We start from the raw sequence: 20,271 nt of genomic DNA, 5'->3' as shown, positions 1-20,271 counted from the left end.
CCTTGGGCTTCTCATAAAAACTATATTTCCTATAATTTTATTTAACATCCTTCAATATAGTCAAGTAGTATAACCACACCAGGAACTTAAGAAGTTTAATGAATATATATGTATATTATCTAATCAGAAGACCATAACCATGTTTTCAAACAATTATAGTCTGCCATATGAGTCTTTCTTTTGGATGCCATTTAGTTTCAAGGCTCTCTGAGCCATCTGAAGTAACTTATGAGCTCAAGATACAGTTCTTAAAGAATGAGTTACCTGTTCCCATTGATCTAGAAAAATCCCAACTAAAATAATTGCACTAAATGATTTCTTGCCTTTTCTATTAGTGAAGACATTTCCCTTTTGCCTCCGTAAAACTGACTAAACCACGGACCATAGTAATATTTTGTCTACAATGGCCTTAAATTTCTTATAATGCAATAACTATTGGAATTACTTGACCAAAAGCAGGCAAAATCTAATCAATCAATAGACAACAAAAATTTTCCATGGTCTCCTGCAATTAAGTACCAAGAAGTAATGATGTTTTTAAACATTTTAATGGTCCTTTAAAAATGCATTATTTATCTAATTGACCATAATCTTATTTTTGGAGTTCCTGGATCTATTTTTCAAATAGACCTAAAAGGAATTCAAATATTGATATGAAATAATTACTATGATCCATGAAAGGAATAACCATTCATGTTAAAACCCTCAGGTCATTTCAATTAAAAAAAAAAAAAAGAAGAGTGAAATGTACACATATATTGGAAGGTGAATTTTAAGTAAATAACTTGGTTGATTATTTTTTCTTTAAAATACCCCAAAGGTACAAATGAACATTATGCCATCTAGAAATTGTCAATGTGAACAATGAAGTAATTTGTGAGTTTATGGAGTGCCACAAAAAAAAAAAACAAAAAGAAAAATAATGATGAGAGTAAAAATAGCTAACTTTTTTTTAAAACATCTTTATTGGAATATAATTGCTTTACAATGGTGTGTTAGTTTCTGCTGTATGACAAAGTGAATCAGCTATACATGTACATATATACCCATATCTCCTTCCTCTTGCGTCTCCCTTCCTCTCTCCCTATCCCACCCCTCTAGGTAGACACAAAGCATCGAGCTGATCTCCCTGTGCTATGCAGCTGCTTCCCACTAGCTATCTATTTTACATTTGGTAGTGTATATATGTCCATGCCATTCTCTCACTTCTTCCCAGCTTCCCCTTCCCCTTCCCTGTGTCCTCAAGTCCATTCTCTATGTCGGCGTCTTTATTCCTGTCCTGCCCCTAGGTTCTTCAGAAACTTTTTTTTTTTTTTTTAGATTCCATATATATGTGTTAGCACACGGTATTTGTTTTTCTCTTTCTGACTTACCTCACTGTATGACAGACTCTAGGTCCATCCACCTCACTATAAATAATTCAATTTTGTTTCTTTTTATGGAGGAATGATATTCCATTGTATATATGTGCCACGTCTTCTTTATCCATTCATCTGTCGATGGACACTTAGGTTGCTTCCATGTCCTGGCTATTGTAAATAGTGCTGCAATGAACATTATGGTACATGACTCTTTTTGAATTATGATTTTCTCAGGGTATATGCCCAGGAGTGGGATTGCTGGGTTGTATGGTAGATCTATTTTTAGTTTTTTAAGGAACCTCCATAGTGGCTGTATCAATTTACATTCCCACCAACAGTGCAAGAGGGTTCCCTTTCCTCCACACCCTTTCCAGCATTTATTGTTTGTAGATTTTTTGATGATAGCCATTATGATTGGTGTGAGGCAATACCTGATTGTAGCTTTGATTTGCATATGGAGAAATGTTTATTTAGGTCTTCTGTCCATTTTTGTATTGAGTTGTTTGTTTTTCTGATATTGAGCTGCATGAGCTGCTTGAATATAGCTAACTTTTAAAAGCTCAACTTAAAATACACTTACCTGGCCAACTTTTTAGAGTATGGATGGACTCCTACCAATGTCATTATGTAATAAATAGCAAAAATTCATAAAGAAATCTGAACACTGAAAATTCAACAGACTCATGAGAAATTTTGAGGAAATAGTTACCAAAAGTTTTATTTTTGCTGAATTCTCTCACCCTTTGATGTCCTAACAATAGATCAACCCAATAACTTTCTTAACTCCCTATCCAGCTCTTACTATTATGATCTTAACCATTAACTCGTCGCTCATAGTTAATGTCTGCTAGTTTTTATAGGTATTATCTTTTATGGTAGCATTTTTTCATTTGCAGAGCACATCATCATTATCAAATATTTTAATTTCATACACTAGATTATTTGACTCCTTGTTCCAATTACTATTTCTGCCTAGATTACCAATAGTTTCCAGCTTTTCAATGAAAACCAGGAATTGATTTTTCTTTTAGGTCTACCTATATAGAATTTTAGAACAAAACTTGCTACTCTTTACTTAAAATGTCCTTTGTAATTTGCCTTGTTTCACCAGTGACCTGTCATCATCATAAACTCCATCACTACTATCCTCATCATAACAGCAGCTTTGAGCTGCTAAGAACTTTTTAGCACTTTGGAAGTAATAGAGTTAAGAAGTTTGGAGTTTACATCTGGTAAATTGCTTAAACTTTCTGCACTTCAATTTTCTCTTCTTTAAAATAAAGGTAGCTGCAACCCTATCTTAAGGTTGTTTTGAGAATTAAAAATTAATTAATTCATATAAAAGGCTTAGAACAATGGCACACAGCAAGAGTTCAGTTTATTTTTATTTTGGGGTTTTTTGCCAGAAATTTTGCCAAGAATATAAAAGTTATCATCTGATCTAAGGATCCAAACAATCTGATGAGGTAGGTATCATTTCTGTTTTACAAATGATGAAATTTAGAATTAGAAAACTACTCTGCTCAATGACATAAATCAGAGATAGGATTCATATCTGGATATATGAATTTTCAAAGTCTAAATTCTTCACATCTTTACATATTCACCTTCATTTCAGTTGGGTTACTTAGCTTTGACAGCTGGGATCCTGAAAAGGTCAAAGTCATAAATGGTTTTCATATTTCCAATATCTGGTTTTCTAATCATTATTCACACCATTATTAAATAACCTTCCATTAATGCTGCTCCTATATGATGTCCATACTCAAGAGTCTCAAACGTGTTAGTCACTATCTCATTTTAATACTCACTGTAATCTCATTTTACAAATTTTGGAGTCAGGTGTAAGCCAGCAAATAAGCATCCTGTTATCTTGAGAAACTGCTCAACAGCCTCAGTTTTTCTTGTGTATAATATATGAGAAGTCCTGTAGAGTTATTGAGATAACTAATTACTTAGGAAAAGTACTAGCACAGTATCTGACACATAATAGAAGGGAATTAAATGCCCTTAGCTTCTCCTTTACTTTCAGCACACAAATTTCATCCACTTATATGTCAGGTCTAATAATATTAATATATTATCATATCTTAGACTTGATCATTTACTTGCTCAGAAAACACTTATTGATCTGTTAATATTCTCCTAACTCTATGAATAAGCAGATATTTTCCCATGTCCCATTCCCTTGAAATTATCACTGTTAACATTTTGGAGAATATTTTTAAAGATAGTTTTTCGATTCATATATTGTTATATGATGACTACATTGGATACACAATTTTTTATAGAAATGTGAATATACTATAATCATATGAAATATGCCTAATTAAAAAAAACCTGAGCAAGATATTCTGGGTATCTATTCAGAGGTATTACTTTTCAAGACAGATGTACAATATTTGTTTATACTAAAATTTTATAGTATATTAACAAACTCACGTTCTTATTTATTATAGCAGACAAGTATACCAAATGTATACATCTTTGTGTGTGTGCACATGTGTATATACTTATATATCATAGAAATATATATAATTTTATAACAACTTTATTGATATATAATTCATATATTATAAAAGTTCACCCTTTCAAAGTTATAATTCAGTGTATTTAGGATATTCACAGAGTTGTTCAACCATCACTGCAATTGATTTTAGGACATTTTCATCACCTAAAAAAGAAATTCTATATCTGTTAAGAGTCACCCCCATTCCTTCCCATCCAAACTCCTTAGCTGTAGGCCAATACTAATATATTTTCTATTACTATAGATTTGCTTATACTAGGCATTTCATATAAATGGATTCATGCATTATGTGGTGTTTTATGATTGGTTTATTTTATTTACCATTATATTTTAAAGATTCATCCATGTGGTAACATGTATCAGTACTTACTTTTCTTATTGTTAGATAACACTCCATTGAATGGATATACCACATATTGTTTATCCATTCATCAGCTATGGGCATTTGAGTTTTGCTTACTTTGTGACTATTTTGAATAATGTTGCCATAAGTAATCATTTACTCATTTTTGTGTCAGCAGATATATATACACACACAGGTGTTTTTTTTTTCATTTCTCGTGACTGTATACCTAGGGAGGAAAAGTTCGGTAAAATGGTAACTCCTTGTTTAAGCTTTTGAGAAACTTTCAGACTGTTTTCCAAAGTAGCTGCATCATTTCACACTCCTACCAGCAGTTTACAAGATTTCCAACTTCTCTACATCCTCACCAATTCTTGTTATTACCTTCTTTTTGATTATAGCCATCCTAATGGGGGTGAAGTGGTATCTCAATAATGGGCCCGTTATCCCTCTTGAGGGATTTTGGAAGTCCAAACTGAGGAATTATTTCTTTTAAAAGGGACTTATAGACTTCTATAGCCTTTTCAGATCGGGTGGGGAAGGCTTCAACCCATCCTGTGAAGGTATCAACAAACACCAGAAGATATTTATATCCTGATCGTGGGAGCATTTGGGTGAAATCTGCCAGTCTTCCTCTGGATATGTCCCTCAGCATTGAATTGGTCTGAGTAATGAAGGGGGGATTGGATGGGCCTGTGGGTTATTATGGGCACATAAATCACAGGCAAGTGTTACTTGTTTTACAGTTCTTTTAAGCCCCTTCCCTAAAAAAGCCTTTTGCATCAAGTCCCATAATGCATCCCCTGCATAGTGGGTGACATCACGTAAGCTCTTAGTGAGTTTTCATTGTTGGGCCTCAGGGATTAGAACCTTATCCTCCTTTTTCTACCAACCTGTGCTTCCCTTCTCATAGCCCCATTTCTCAACATTTTCTTGCTCCTCTGAGGAATACTGGGGAAGGCCAGGGAGTTCAGGGGGGCCAATCACTAGAGCTATAATTTGTTCAGGTTCTTGCAATCGAGCTGCCTGGTTTACAATGATCAGCTTTGCTCTTCCCTTGGCTCTCAGAAGATCCAGCTCTCTGATGGTCCCTACCGTGGACTACTGCTACCTGGGTCGGGAGCTGCACTGCTTCTAAAAGAGCCATAGTCAAATCTTTAAGTTTTATGGGGGAATTTCTAGCAGTTAACCTTCCTCTTTTTTCCAAATGGCAGCATGAGCATGTAGCATGTGGAAGCCATATTTAGAGTCAGTAAAAATATTTAATTTCTTATCCTCCCTTAATTGCAAAGCTCTCATTAATGCATTTAGTTCAGCCTTCTGGCATGATGTCTGGAGTGGCAGGGCCTTGGCTTCTGTGATTTCGTCTAGACTAACTGTAGCATACCCTGCCTTTTGGGTTCCCATTTCTATAAAACTGCTCCCATCAGTAAACCATTAGATGGTTTTCAGGGCTTTCATGAGGCTCATCTAGAAGATCAGACCTACTGGAGTAAGTTTGTTCTGTGGTCTCTATACACTGATACAGTAAGTCTCCACTCTACAGGGTTCCTGGGTTCAGGGTTTGGCACACCTTTAAGGTAATGTCGGGGGTGTCCATTAGGAGGGCCTGATACCTTGTTAGCCTTCCCCCAGTCAACCAATGATGTCCTTTGACCTCTAGAACAGGTTGTAGCTGATGAAGGATTAATACATCTAAGTGTTGTCCCAGGGTAAGCTTGGAAGCCTCATTAACCAACAAAACTGTGGCTGCTACTACCCACAGGCAGCTTGGCTATCCCAGGACAAGTGAGTCCAGCTGTTTTGAAAAGTAAGCCATGGGTCTCTGATCTGGTTCCAGCTTTTGGGTGAGGATTCCTAGTGCTATCCCTGAAAGTGTTTGTCCAAATTTGGAAGCCCCAGTACTGGTGCTCTACTCAACTCAGTCTTTAGGGTCTCAAAGACCTGCTGGTGGTCCTTATTCCACTAAAGGGCTTTCCTTTCTTCTCCCTTTAGAGCCTCATATAGAACCCAGCCATCCCGAGAAAGCCTTGGAGTTGCCTCTTTGTGGTAGGATATGGTAATGCACTAATTGCTGTTTTTCCATCCATGTCCAGGGCTCATGGCCCTGGGGTCAAAGCAAATCCTAAGTATTGAACCCATTGTGAGATCTGAGCCTTGGTTGGAGAGAATTTATATACTTTTGGCTAAAAAAATTTAGGACTCTAACAGTACTTTGATCTCAATCTTGTTTGGTCTCACTGATTGTCAATAAATCATCAACATATTGTAGCAGATTTCCCTTCTCAAGGATCAGTTCCCTTAGCTCCCTTGCTAATGCCTTTCCAAAAATGTGGAGGCTGTCCTGAAAGCCCTGTGGAACCACTGTCCAGGTATATTGGGTAGCCTCCAAGGTGTTAGGGTCCCTCCATTCAAAGGCAAAAAGGTATTGAGAGTCTGGATGTAGGGGAATAGAGAAAATTTCATCTTTGCAGTCCAAAATAGAGAAATACTGAGCACTCCCCAACACCTGGGTGAGGAGGGTGTATGGGTTTGGCACCAGTGGGTGAACAGGGATGACGGTCCCATTCACTGCTCCTAAGTCTTGCACAAACTGATACTCCCTGTTAGGCTTCTGAACAGAGGATCGGGGTGATGCAAGGGGATTAGCAGGGCCTAGTGAGTCCGTGTTTTAGGAAATTGGTGAGCAGAGGTTGGATTCCCCCAGGGCCTCAGGGATTAAAGGATATTGTCTCTTCCAAGGATATTTTTCCCCAGACATTGACCTTATTTTTTATTGGGGGAACATGTTTTGCCCTTCCTGGCACCAAGTTATCCCAAACTGCAGGATCTGCTCATTCTCTAACTTCTTGGGGGATGTCTTGGAGAATATTTTGATGACCAGCAGGTGGGGCTACTAATAGATACATTCTCTGTTCAGATTCTCTACCTCCTTGGACTTCACCCTGTCCTAAGAATATACTAGCTCCTAATTTATTTAGCAAATCTCTTCCAAAGAGGAGAACAGGGCATTCTGGCATATGCAAAAAGGAGTGAGTAATAATAATGGACCCGACTCCACAGGCAAGGGGAGACGTAAATCATCTTACCTTTGGCTGTCCATCAATTCCCATCACAGTACAGTCACAGTTGGAGAGGGGACCAGTCGGCCAAGTCAGAAGAGAGCAGATGGCTCCAGTGTCTACAAGAAATTCAGTTCTCTCACCTGCCAAATGGAGGGTGACCCGAGCCTCCACTGGAGTAATGAAGGTGGATTGAGTGGGATCTATAGCCGGGCAGGCACTTGGGCCCTGTGAGTCAGTGTGTGGGAATCTCTCACAAGAAACTGGGACCCACTGGGGTTGCCCCTCAGACGTCCCACAGGAGGACACTCAGGACATTTCCCCTTCCACTGCCCCTCCTTCTGACAAATGGCACACTGGTTTGGGCCCAGGCAGCTTTTTGGTGGCCTGTCCAGCTTTTGTGGCCCGTTAGGGTCCCCTCGAGGCAGTGGGTGAATCAGAGCAGCTGTGTTTCCTTTATTAGCCTCTTCTCCTTATTGGCTTCCTCTGCTGAGTCTTTGTTGTTATAGACTTTGAAGGCCTCCTCTACCAAGGTTGACAATGGAGTTTGGGGTCCAGCCTCAAGCTTTTGTAATTTTCTCCTGATATCAGGAGTAGCCTGGGTGACAAAATTCATGGCCAGTAGTGTCCTCCCCTCTGGACTCAGGGTCTGTATTGGTGGACTTCATGAATGCCTCTGTCAGCCAGCTCAGGAAGACTGCCGAGTTTTCATCTTTTTCCTGTGTAAACTCTTGGACCTTATCATAATTCACAGGCTTCACCATGCACCTTTTTATTCCTTCTAATAGACAAGTAATACAATGTCTCATCCTAGCCTGGCCTTCATGATCTTCACAGTCCCCGCGTGGGTTATGTTCTGGGATTGCATCTCCACCCACCTGATAAATTCGGTGGTGTGGATTGGTGGCCAATAGGCCATCTATATGTTCCCTTACCTTTTGAAGTATGTGCTCCTTTTTCTGCCAGGTACAACAGTGGACTAGAATACCCATGATTTCCTGCCAGGTGAGAGAATGGCAACCCCAGCCTGATAACTTCACCTCTAAACTTGTCTGGGTTCTCTGAGAACCTGCCAAACCTCTCTTTATATTCTTAAGTGCATGGAAGATTCCTAAGTCTCCCATGCACTTAGGAATGCACTCTAGCCTGTTATCAAAAGCAGCATTCCAGGAAAACTTTGTTCTCTTATGAGAGAGAGAGACCAAATCCAGTCTTGCAACAGCCTACTCTTAATAAAATCCATTTTCCTAATTAAATTTAATCCAACCTTAGAAAGTTCTGACCACATTCAAAATTCCCCAAACCTTCTGCAACTTTGTGTAGCCATATTATCCTGCCCCTTATTCTTTTCCCATTCAGAAATAACCAGCTCTAGGACAAAATCACCCTTTTCCTTTAACAAAATATATTTCCATTCCTCATACCTTCTTTTCTGAAGACACACATCCTACTTTCCTTAAGCCACCATGAACTGTCTTTTATATTAGCAGTTCCTGATTGGAATATCCCATAACTTCTAGAAACATGTATCCTCCTAAAGCACAATTTATTTCCTTAATGTGGTGCAAGCCATGTGTCTAATAAACCCAAACATCTTTAGTTTCCCTCTCACAAGAGGACAAAATAGACCTGTTTAGCAATTAATGTTCCAATATTTCATCTTATTTGAAATGGCCTGGATGCTCAATGGATTTCCATCATTTAAGTAATTTAGTTTCAAGTTACCAAAATTTGGAGGGACATTTTCAAAACATAATTATTCCTACAGAGTTTACCAAGAAGCTCTTATCCCAGTTATATTGACTTAAAAGTTTAATCATATCAGGCTATTCTCCTCGTTGACAGATAAAAGTTTAATCATATCAGGCTATTCTCCTTGTTGACAGATTTGTAACAGAAACAGTATGCACTTATTGACTTTCAGTAAACGTAGGTCAATAAACATATTATACTTAATGTTGATGACTCTAAAGACAGGTCTGTATTCATTAAACCCACAAGCTTAAGCTAGCTCTAATACCAGATATTAATTCAGTATTGAATATTTCCCTGATCATGTGAATCTGTAATGTATTCTGGCGAATTTTCTTTTATATTTCTGAGAAATGTATATAAGTGCTCACTTTCCTCAAAGCCAATTAAATACAATTCATTTACAAGTTAGTTTTTATGAAAAGACAGACGGACCCAGATCTCATAGTTTTTCCACTTGAATTTAAAATGTTTTTTTGTTTCCTTAGTCTGGGGGACTATAATGGATCAAGCAGTTCCTGAGAGCCCAGGCAGAATAGTTACATTACAAAAGCAGAGTAGAGAAATGCAAACTCTTAGCTTTTCCATTTTTTTGCTCTTTAAAATCCCACTAAGTAGAGGGGAGAGAGAACAAGTAACAAGTAAGATTCATTTGCTTGCTTGCTCCCCCCAGCTGCAGCAGGGGCCCCAATAAAGCCTTGCCTGAGTTTCTGGCCTGGCCTCTGATCAATTTCCATTGATTAAGAAGGCCTAGAACCCTGGTCGGTAATGTTATAAGTTAATACATTTCCTAGATGTGTGCCTTTTACTAAATAGCTCTTTGTCCTGTGGTAAAATTGTTACTAAATCCGAATTCCATCCCCCCATCCACTCTGCCCGCTTTGTTGTATCAAAGTCATGTGCTGTGCTAAAACGTTCTAATTTGTAAAGGCTCTCACTATGTAATAAAGAAAAGGATAACATTATGTTTTGGTTATTTTGCACGGTACGCGGGCCTCTCACTGTTGTGGCCTCTCCCGTTGCGGAGCACAGGCTCCAGACGCGCAGGCTCAGCGGCCATGGCTCCCGGGCCCAGCCGCTCCGCGGCATGTGGGATCTTCCCGGACCGGGACACGGACCCATGATCCCTGCATCAGCAGGCGGACTGTCAACCACTGCGCTACCAGGGAAGCCCTAACATTATGTATTCTTATTTGGTCCATGCAGTGCTTTAGTAAAATAAAATGTCCTGTAAATCATCTATTTCACTTGCTCCTGCTTCCCACTAAAAGCAAAACTAAAAACTGGCAAACACAGCAGGAGCAACAAGAAGTTAATCTTTTCTTTAATTTCACGTTCAATCCCTGTCTCCTTCTCTCAAGTTCTTTCCAATTAGCCACCTTTCCAAATAAATGGTTATGCACTTAATGAGGTACTGATGAAAATATTATTACCAAATTTTAATTTAGCCAATACTAAGGAACTGTACATACATGGATTAATGTCTAACAGAATGAACATTAGTAGTGCTAAATAAAAATCCTGAATGTTATTTCTTTTAATCTTTATGGGTACGGGATGAGGAAGACTTTATTTATGAACAGCCAGGAGGAGAAGCCCTAAGGGCATTAGCTGATGCTGAAACCAATGGGAATCCACAGTGGAGTGTGGCAACCAGGGTAATTAATCTTAGATTTTACCCGTATTCAAAGAGTATAGCGTTTAGCTAGTCACATTTTACCCTTAATTTGTTAGACCAACTTGGATTATTAGGAGCAATTTAGGGCACTTCTTTTTAAGAGAAGTATAAGCAAGCACATTTGGAAAAAGGCAATGGAGAGTTATCACAAAACCAAGTCTTATAAGAAACAGTTGAGGGAAATAAGATTGTTTGTCTCCAAAAGAGAAGACTTTGGTAGGAAAGAAAGGAAGAAGGTCATAATAGCTGTTTTTGTAAAATTATGTGGAAAAGTAAATTGTTCTATAAGGCCTTGAAAAATAGAACAAAGCTCATATCATAGTTCCAGAATGGTTTAAATTTAATTCCATTAAATTCAGGTGTATAGGAAAAATATTTATTTTCCTTAATTTAAGTTTCATATTAAGCCCTTTATCATAAAGGTTAGGGCAATTTTACTTGCATTCAATTTAGAAAACCATAATATATCCTACATTTGTCAAGAGCTTTGCTTATGTTCTAGGAGTTTTCATGGTTTTAGGATACTGTAAGAGGTGGAATATTTTGCAGTGAGATTCTTGAGTGACCTGCCTATTCAGGTCTCCATGGAATTTATCTTGTCTCACTGTTGCGGAGCACAGGCTCCGGATGCGCAGGCTCAGCGGCCATGGCCCACGGGCCCAGCCGCTCCGCGGCACGTGGGATCTTCCTGGACTGGGGCACGAACCCGTGTCCCCTGCATCAGCAGGCGGACTCTCAACCACTGCGCCACCAGGGAAGCTCTCACTTGATCTTTGATCTGAAGGCATGATGGACCACCACTGAGCTGTGGTTCTTTTCCAGACACCTGGCCACCTCAGCTCTGATAGCTCTTTCTACTGCATCCTTAACATTCTTGAAGCAGCAGCTGAATCTCTCTAATGGATCTGTGCTAGGCTGGGACACAAAGGTTTATGCAAGGCTGTGGATGGTCCCATCTTTCTGGTCACACCAGGTGTTTATTCTCTTTCTGTAAACCTGTTACCTCCCTGTACTCTAATCCTAGAAGTAAGTAAGACATTGATTCCCTTCTCTTTTCTGCTCTGGGATGCCTTAAACTTCCCTGGGAGAATGTAGTCTGATAGAGTCTTAACCATAGTGATCTCTCTTATAAACTCTCCTCTCTTCTTTCCCTGAAATTTTGAGACACTTTTTCTCTTTTCACCACGGAAATTTCTTCTCTTAGTCTGGAGGATTATCCATCAAAGACACTCCCTCTGGCATAATGTTTTATACCTCAGAGATACTGAGATACTTAAGGATCATACCTGATTTCTGAATGAACTGAGAAATGAAAGGCAGATGGAGAACCGAAATATGCCCACTATTACTGATAAAGGCTAAATTGAAAGACATAGATTAATGCAAGAGAGAAATGGATTTGCTAATTTAATCCCAAATTAGACTGTGTTACAACCTAATCAACGTAACATTGGATAAGAGTTGGACTCTACTTGAGGATTTGCCAAGGAAAGACATAAAACCTGAAGAAGGAGATGGGAATGCTAGCTCACTGTGGACATGCTCAGTTGCAAAAGAATCATAGATGAAAATCTTAGTTTTAGTTAGCAGGATGTTCATCAGTGTGTACTGTTTATCTGGAATCCAATGACTGAATTTAAGTTTAACTGGAGAAACCTCCCCTCAAAATTTTAATTTTGGCCCAGTGATTTTTATTTGTCTGAGAGTGAGACTCATTTATATATAAAAGCTTAAGTTCTATTTTCCTTTTCAATCTCCATCTCTAGTTCACTAATATTTGTTGAAATGTATGCTCTATCTAGAGCATCACTACTCTCTGGTGAGCAGGCGTTTTCAGTTTTGTCACAAAACTGCTCCTGTTTCTTCTTCTCTCTTTGAATTTACTTAGACCTAAGGAGTGTGCCTCCTAAGTAAGGTCATCTCTTAATGGGAAATTAACACAACCAGAAAACAAATTTGGTCTTTGTTATAGAATGACTCTTAATCCTGGAGACAGGACTCTAGTATAATATCCTCCATAGTTTCTTCTTTGACCCTGAATGCAGAAAGGTGTTTGGGGAACACATCTAGGGTAGTCTACCTAGGATCTGAAATAAGAATAAAGGCTAAATCCTCTTTGATTTGAACGTGAGCATGAAGTTGTCCTCATATTCATGCAAATGGAGATTACATGACCGGCTAACCACCTGCCTTTTGATATTAAGTTATAGAGATATGAAATGGGGAATTCTACAATGCCTGGTCTAAGCAAAGAAACCTCTCTGTTGATTTGAGAAGTGAAATACTAAACTAAAGAGCAAAAGTTTGATTGTAATTGTTCAAGATGAGCAACAATAAAAGACTCTAAAATATGCATTAGTTTTTAAATTAAGTGGAGGGCTCAAAATATGTAGACTTTTTATTTTTTTAATAGACTTTAATTTTTAGAGCAGTTTTAGATTGACAGCAAAACTGAGTGGAAGGTATGGAGATTTCCCACATCTCCACAACTCTCTCACTATCAACATCCCTCACCAGAGTGGTACATTTGTTATAATCAATGAACCTACAATGACACATTATCATCACCCAAAGTCCCATAGTTTACATTAGGATTCATTCTTGGTATTGTTCACTCTATGAGTCTTGTCAAACGTACGATGACATGGATCCACATTATTTTTGCCCTAAAACTGCTCTGTGCTCTGTGTATGTTTTCCTCCCTCCCTGCTAACTCCTGCTAGCCAGTGATCCTTTTATCATCTCCATATTATTGGCTTTTCCAGAATGTCACATAGTTTGAATCATATGTACGATGCAGTAATGTAGTAGGTATCCTTTTCAGATTGGCTTTTTTCAGTTTCACTTTTGCATTTAAGGTTCCTCCATATCATTTTATGATGCTCTTTTTTTCTTCAGTATTGAATAATATTCCACTGTTGATGTACCACAGTTTATTTACCCATTTAACTACTGAAGGACATCTTAGTCTCTTCCAGGTTTTGGCAATTATAGATAAAGCTGCTATGAACATCCATATGCAAATTTTTGTGTGGACATGTTTTCAACTCCTTTGGAAAAATACAGGGGGCATGATTGCTGAATTGTATAGTAAGAGTGTGTTTAGTTTTATAAGAAACTGCCAAACTTTCTTCCAAGGTGTCTGTACCATAGTGCATTCCCACCAGTGATAAAAGACAGTTCCTGTTGCTCCACATTCTCGCCAACATTTGATGTTGTCAGTGTTTTGGATTTTGGCCATTCTAATAGATGTGTGGTATCTTATTATTGTTTTAATATACAAAGACTTTTATTTTCCAAATACAAACTGAAGACATCAATATAAGTTAACTTTAGACCATTAATTAAGATTTTTTTTATATAGGCAGTGAAAAAACGAGAAAATAATTTATAACATGTTTTCAAAAGAATGTCAGTTTGAAAGGTGAATGATACAAGTAACTGACAGATTTTATGCACCTCTGCTTTTAGAAGCTATAACATTATAGGGTTGTTGGCTTTAGAAATAAATATGACTTGTACAATTACAACATTTGTGTATTTTGCTGGTTATGACATTGAAGATTTAATGGACCACATAAATTAACGGAATAGACTACTAATTTAAGATTTTGTATTTTGTTGTGTGTTACAGATTATCAATACAAGAGAAAAGAATTAGCCTGTTTAAAACAAACAAACAAAAAACAGCAAAACAATTATTACAACATGATCAAGGACTACTGCTTTTTCTAAGATATTGTGCGGCACTCACCACAATCCTGTTATGTAGACAGAAAATGTAATTTTTCCCTGTTTAATGATCAAGGAGAGGTAAATGACTTGTTTATAATAAAATATCTAATAATTGATATTTTAAAAGTAGTCATTATCTCTGGGCTTCTAAAACACAACTATTTCTTTATCTGCTTAATCTCATTTTGATATTTAAAGTAATGGTTCTTCCCAACTTTCTTACTTAGACAACATAATTTAAGCAATTTTACTCATTTTTAAAAAAATAAATTTATTTATTTTTATTTATTTATTTTTGGCTGCATTGGGTCTTCGCTGCTGCATGCGGGTCCTCTCTAGTTGTGGCGAGCGGAGGCTATTCATCATTGTGGTGAGCGGGCCTCTCATTGTGGTGGCTTCTCTTGTCGCGTAGCACAAGCTCTAGGTGCGCGGGCTTCAGCAGTTGTGGCACGCGGGCCCAGTAGTTGTGGTGCATGGGCTCAGCTGCTCTGCAGCATGTGGGATCTTCCCAGACCAGGGCTCGAACCCGTATCGCCTGCATTGCCAGGTGGATTCTTAACCACTGCGCCACCAGGGGAGCCCTACTTATTTACTTTTACTGAGATTTACTTGATTTACATAAAATTATTAATCTTATGTAATTGAAGTGTCCTGTATAAACAAATTTTTGTTTTTAGCTTACAAAACTAAGTTCTATTCAAAGGAAAGCTGGTGACACACTTGGTTTCCTAAACTTTATTACTCATTTATTTATTTATGACAGTTTTATATTTTTTTGAAAGAAAGTAGTTCAAGTAAATATTCTAATGGCAATGCTAGATTAAAGTGTTCACTTCAGCCTATGTTGTGATTTGATTGGTGCACTTGAAACACTGTATTCTTGCTGACCTTGACACTGACCCCAAATGCCACACTTGGAAAAAAGAATTATAATGAAAATGGAGAAACTATTTTGCTGCAGAGCTTAAAAAGTAAATTGACCACTTTCTTTCAAAAGACTGTTTCATGAATATGAGTAACAATGTTGTTTATTATGGCCTATAATCAATTTGTTATAAACTTTATTACTCAATAAATATATGGTAATTTAGTTGTACTTATACTCTTCAAAGTGGATTGATCAATTGTACCAATAAGGTTAGAAATACCCTAAACAAAGTTGGGTAAGGGTGATAAGTTACAAATTCCAAGAACACCCATACTAATCATGAACAAGATAAAGTCAGAGCCAGGATCGATAAGGCATGTAACTGCAAGTAACCAAAGATTGGCAATATTGTTTTGGTTTTAACATTTACTCCCTTGAAAATGGCAGGTAGTAAACCTTTACCTCAGTGGTACAGTTTGCACTGAGATTTGGGAAAGGGGCCCACACAAACGGACCAACATTAACAATAGCACTGTTATTGCAGAAGAGGCAATGCTGGTCAGGAGTGATCAGTGTAGCATGAGGATTAGCCTCTTCCTCCCTTTGCTATAGGATACCCATGGGGACAGTTGAGTGGATATGAATAGATTATGTGGGAGACTGTCCCAGTAATGCCTGAAATCCTCTTTCTCCCCAAATCAGTAGCTGGAGGCTTGGGAAGATCATATTTGATTTAGATAAAAAGAATAATTAAACAGGCTTTGGCTTTCAGAACTGTGACTTCCCTTGAGAGTGAAGATTTGTTGTTACAGATGATGGTAGAAGAAAACAATATATGTTTATTTCTTGCAATCAACCAAAATTAATTATTTCCTACTGATAAAGTTAATATCATGCTTGCTTTGAACCTTGTGATTTGTACCTTTTTAACTTTTTTCCTGCATTTTCATTAACCCATCATACAAATATGGCTTGAAAATTTATCATTGCATATTAAAAATATTTCATGTTGTAATGATAAGTATGATCTGGGTATTTTCAGAAGAAGGTTACTGTTGAAGGTAAAGCCAGATGCATGAGTGACAAAAGTAAAAGGCAAACAGTGTGACAAACATTTGAGTGAAAGTGCCAAAATACAATACATATACTGTATGATTTCATTTATATGAAACTCTAAAAAGGCAAATCTAGGGCTTCCCTGGTGGCGCAGTGGTTGAGAGTTCGCCTGCCGATGCAGGGGACACGGGTTCGTTCCCCGGTCCGGAAAGATCCCACATGCCGCGGAGCGGCTGGGCCCGTGAGCCTTGGCCGCTGAACCTGCGCGTCTGGAGCCTGTGCTCCGCAACGGGAGAGGCCACAACAGTGAGAGGCCCGCGTACCGCCAAAAAAAAAAAAAAAAAAGCAAATCTACTTTTTAGTGGCAGAGAGTATCAGTGACTATGGAGGGGCAGGTATGGAGCATTGCCTCACAGTGGGGCACAAGGATCTTTAGTGCATAATGGAAATGTTTTATAACTTGACTGTGGTTGTGTTTACATGAATACATAAATTTCAAATCTAAATAGGTTTATTTTATTGTATGCAAACAATACTTCAATAAAGTTAGGAAAAAGAAATTACTACACATTTTTGCTATCTTATAAATTATTCATTTCTTATCTAATATTTGCACTGAAAAGCTAATCACATGTGTAAAACATTTCCTGTTTAGATATTTTCTTTCAAAGTGTTACATTGCCCAATACTCTCAAGTTGCATTTAAAATTTATATCCACACAACTATTGCTAATTATACATTTGTATCTATCTACAAAAATTGGCATCAAACCCAAGCTGTTAGATATGTAATTATCTAATTTTCATGGGCAGATCCTCATTTGCATAGGCAAACATGGACATGTAATCTTGTTGCTGTCAGCTACAGATTTCTCTCAATGTTCAGTATCTGTGGCTACTTTTCTTAAGCCACTGTTAAAGGGCCTACTCCTCGGAGAAATACACAATGCCCACTTCCGATATTAATATTAATGATAAATATTATATTTATACACTATATATTAAACATGTAACTAACATTAATATAAAACTAATTCAGTACTGTATGTCATATTATTCTTTGTGTTAGTAGAAGATGTAATTTGTAGTAATTCTTATGGAATAAGGATAAACAATAACTGTTTTTGGATACATGAATTTATTAAACCCACATCTCATTGAGCTTTGCATCTAAATTAATAAGTATAGGATAAGCCCTTATTAACATATTATATAATAATTACTTTTTGAACTGTGACACAGTGCTTGGATTAACTTAATAATAAGAATATGCCTTCTATAATTATCTTCCTTTTGGTAGCCTAAGAAGTTTTGTTTTTTTTCTTTCCATGCTGGCTTATTTCACTTACCACAGTGTCCTCATCAAAAGAGTAGTTTCCAACCACACTTGCCCTTCTGTGGAACTATTGTCAATGACATTATCCATTGTGCTGTACTGACCTATACAAGTTGTGTTCCACTTCAGAAACTCCTATTATTTTTTAAAATTTCTTTGATTTTATATTTCTAACACCTTTTTGTCTTCCAGTTTTATTGTGATATAATTGACATACATCACTAAGTTTAAAGTATTTGATTTGACTTACATATATCATAAAATGAGTATCACAATAACTTTGATGAACATCCATGATCTCATATAGATAAAATATGAAAGAAACAGAAAAACATTTTTCCTTGTGATGAGAACGCTTAGGAATTACTCTTAACAACTTTCATATGTAACATAGAGCAGGATTAATTATATTTATCATGTCATACATTACATCCCCAGTACTTATTCATTTTATAACTGGAAGTTTGTACATTTTATACTGCCTTCATCCAATTCCTCATCCCCCAACATCCTGCATCTGGTAACCACAAATCTGATCTGTTTTTCTATGAGTTTTTTTGTTTGTTTTCAAAGTATAATTGACCCACAACACAATGTTAGTTCCTGTTACACAAAATAACAGTCGACATTTCTGTGCATCTCAAAATGATCACCACCATAAGTCTAGTTATGATATGTCACCATGCAAAGATATGGCATAGTTACTGAATTTATTCCCCACACTGTACATTTCATACACACGACTCATTTCTCTTTGCAACTGGAAGTTTGTACCTCTTAATCTCCTTAACCTATTTCTTTCCTCCCCGCCTCCTCCCCCCTGGCAACCACCTGTTTGTTCTTTGTATCTATAATTCTTTTTCTGTTTTGTAATGTTTGTTCATTCGTTTTGTTTTTAGATTCCACATTATAAGTGCAATCATATAGTATTTGTCTTTCTCTGTCTGACCTATTTCACTTAACATAATACCTTCTAGGTCCATCCATGTTATCACAAATGGCAAGATTTCATTTTTTATGGCTGAGTAATATTCCATCATATCTATATCTATACATTTATACATATGTGTGTGTGTGTGTATATATATATATATACATATATATATATATCACACCTTTTTTATCCATTCATCTATTGATGGGCATTTATGTTGCTTCCATATCTAGGCTGTTGCAAATAATGTCACAAAGAACATAGGGGTGCATATATCTTTCATAATTAGTATTTTTGTTTTCTTCAGATAAACATCCAGGAGTGGAATTGCTGAATCACATGGCAGTTCTACTTTTAATTTTTCGAGAAATCTCCATACAGTTTTTCATAGTGGTTGCACCAATTTACATTCCCACCAACAGTGCACAAGCTTTCCCTTCTCATCACATCTTCGCCAGAACTTGTTATTTGTTGTATCTTTTGATAAGAGCTGGTGGGCGGGGCTGTGTCCCTCTCAGTTGCTTGGCTTGAGGCAGTTCAGTACGGGTGCCTACGGGCTGGTGGGCAGGGGCAAGTTGGGCCCTGAGGTAATAATCTAAAGGGAGGATCCCCAAATGGCACCGGCCAGCACCCGTGTCCATGTGGTAGAAGGAGCTCCCTGAAATGGCTGCTGCCACAGTCTGTGTCCCTAGGGTGATTTCCAGTTGCCTCCTGCCTCTTCAGGAGATTCTCCAAGATGAGTAGGTAGGTCTGACGTAGGCTCCTTTCGAGTTACTGCTTCTGCCCTGGATCCCAGAGCATGTGAGATTGTGTGTGTGTCCTTTAAGAGTGGAGTCTCTATTTATCTTACCCCTCTGGGTCTCCCCAAATAAACCCCAGTTGTCTTCAAAACCAAACATTTTCAAGACTGTCTTTCCCGAGCCGGACCCCTGGGCTGGGGAGCCTGGTGTGTGGTCAGAACCCTTACTTCTGGGGGAGAACCTCTGCAATTGTAATTTTTCTCCCTTTTGTGGTCCACCCACCCAGGCATATGGATTTTGACTGTACCATGACTCCACCCCTCCTACCCTTCTCACTGTGGTTCTTTCATTATATCTTTAGTTGTCAAAGATCTTTTCTGGTAGGTCTTTTTCATCGATAGCTGTTCTGTCAATAACTATAATTATGGTTTGCCTGTGAGAGGAGGTGAGCTCAGGGTCATTCTACTCAGGCGTCATGGAAGCAATCCTCTCATATTCTGATTTTTAGTGGCACCATAGTTTTCCACTTTCTGCAATGCTATAAATTGAACATCCTTCTATCTTAAGATTTATTCTAATATATTTGCTAGTATGAATATAGTAGCAATGAATGCACCTCTTTTACCTAGTAACAGTTTCTAAATAATTACAAAAGCATTGAGTAATAATACGTAAGAACACATAAGAATATTGTAAGAAATATTATAATAATAGAATAACATTTTTTCAAATAAGTAATTAGATAATTTTCAAAGTATATGGCTTTTAAACGATTTTTTAATATAAATAATAAGTCAGTCTCAAAAGTTTGTTTTAATTTACATTTCCCAAAACTGAATGTTAATTTTTTTTTTTTTTTTTTTTTTGCGGTACGCG

Source organism: Lipotes vexillifer, unplaced genomic scaffold (assembly GCF_000442215.2).
Source record: "Lipotes vexillifer unplaced genomic scaffold, Lipotes_vexillifer_v1.1 scaffold842, whole genome shotgun sequence".
NCBI lineage: Eukaryota > Metazoa > Chordata > Mammalia > Artiodactyla > Lipotidae > Lipotes > Lipotes vexillifer.
The sequence above is the reverse complement of the archived record's forward strand: the minus strand, read 5'-3'. Positions refer to the sequence as shown.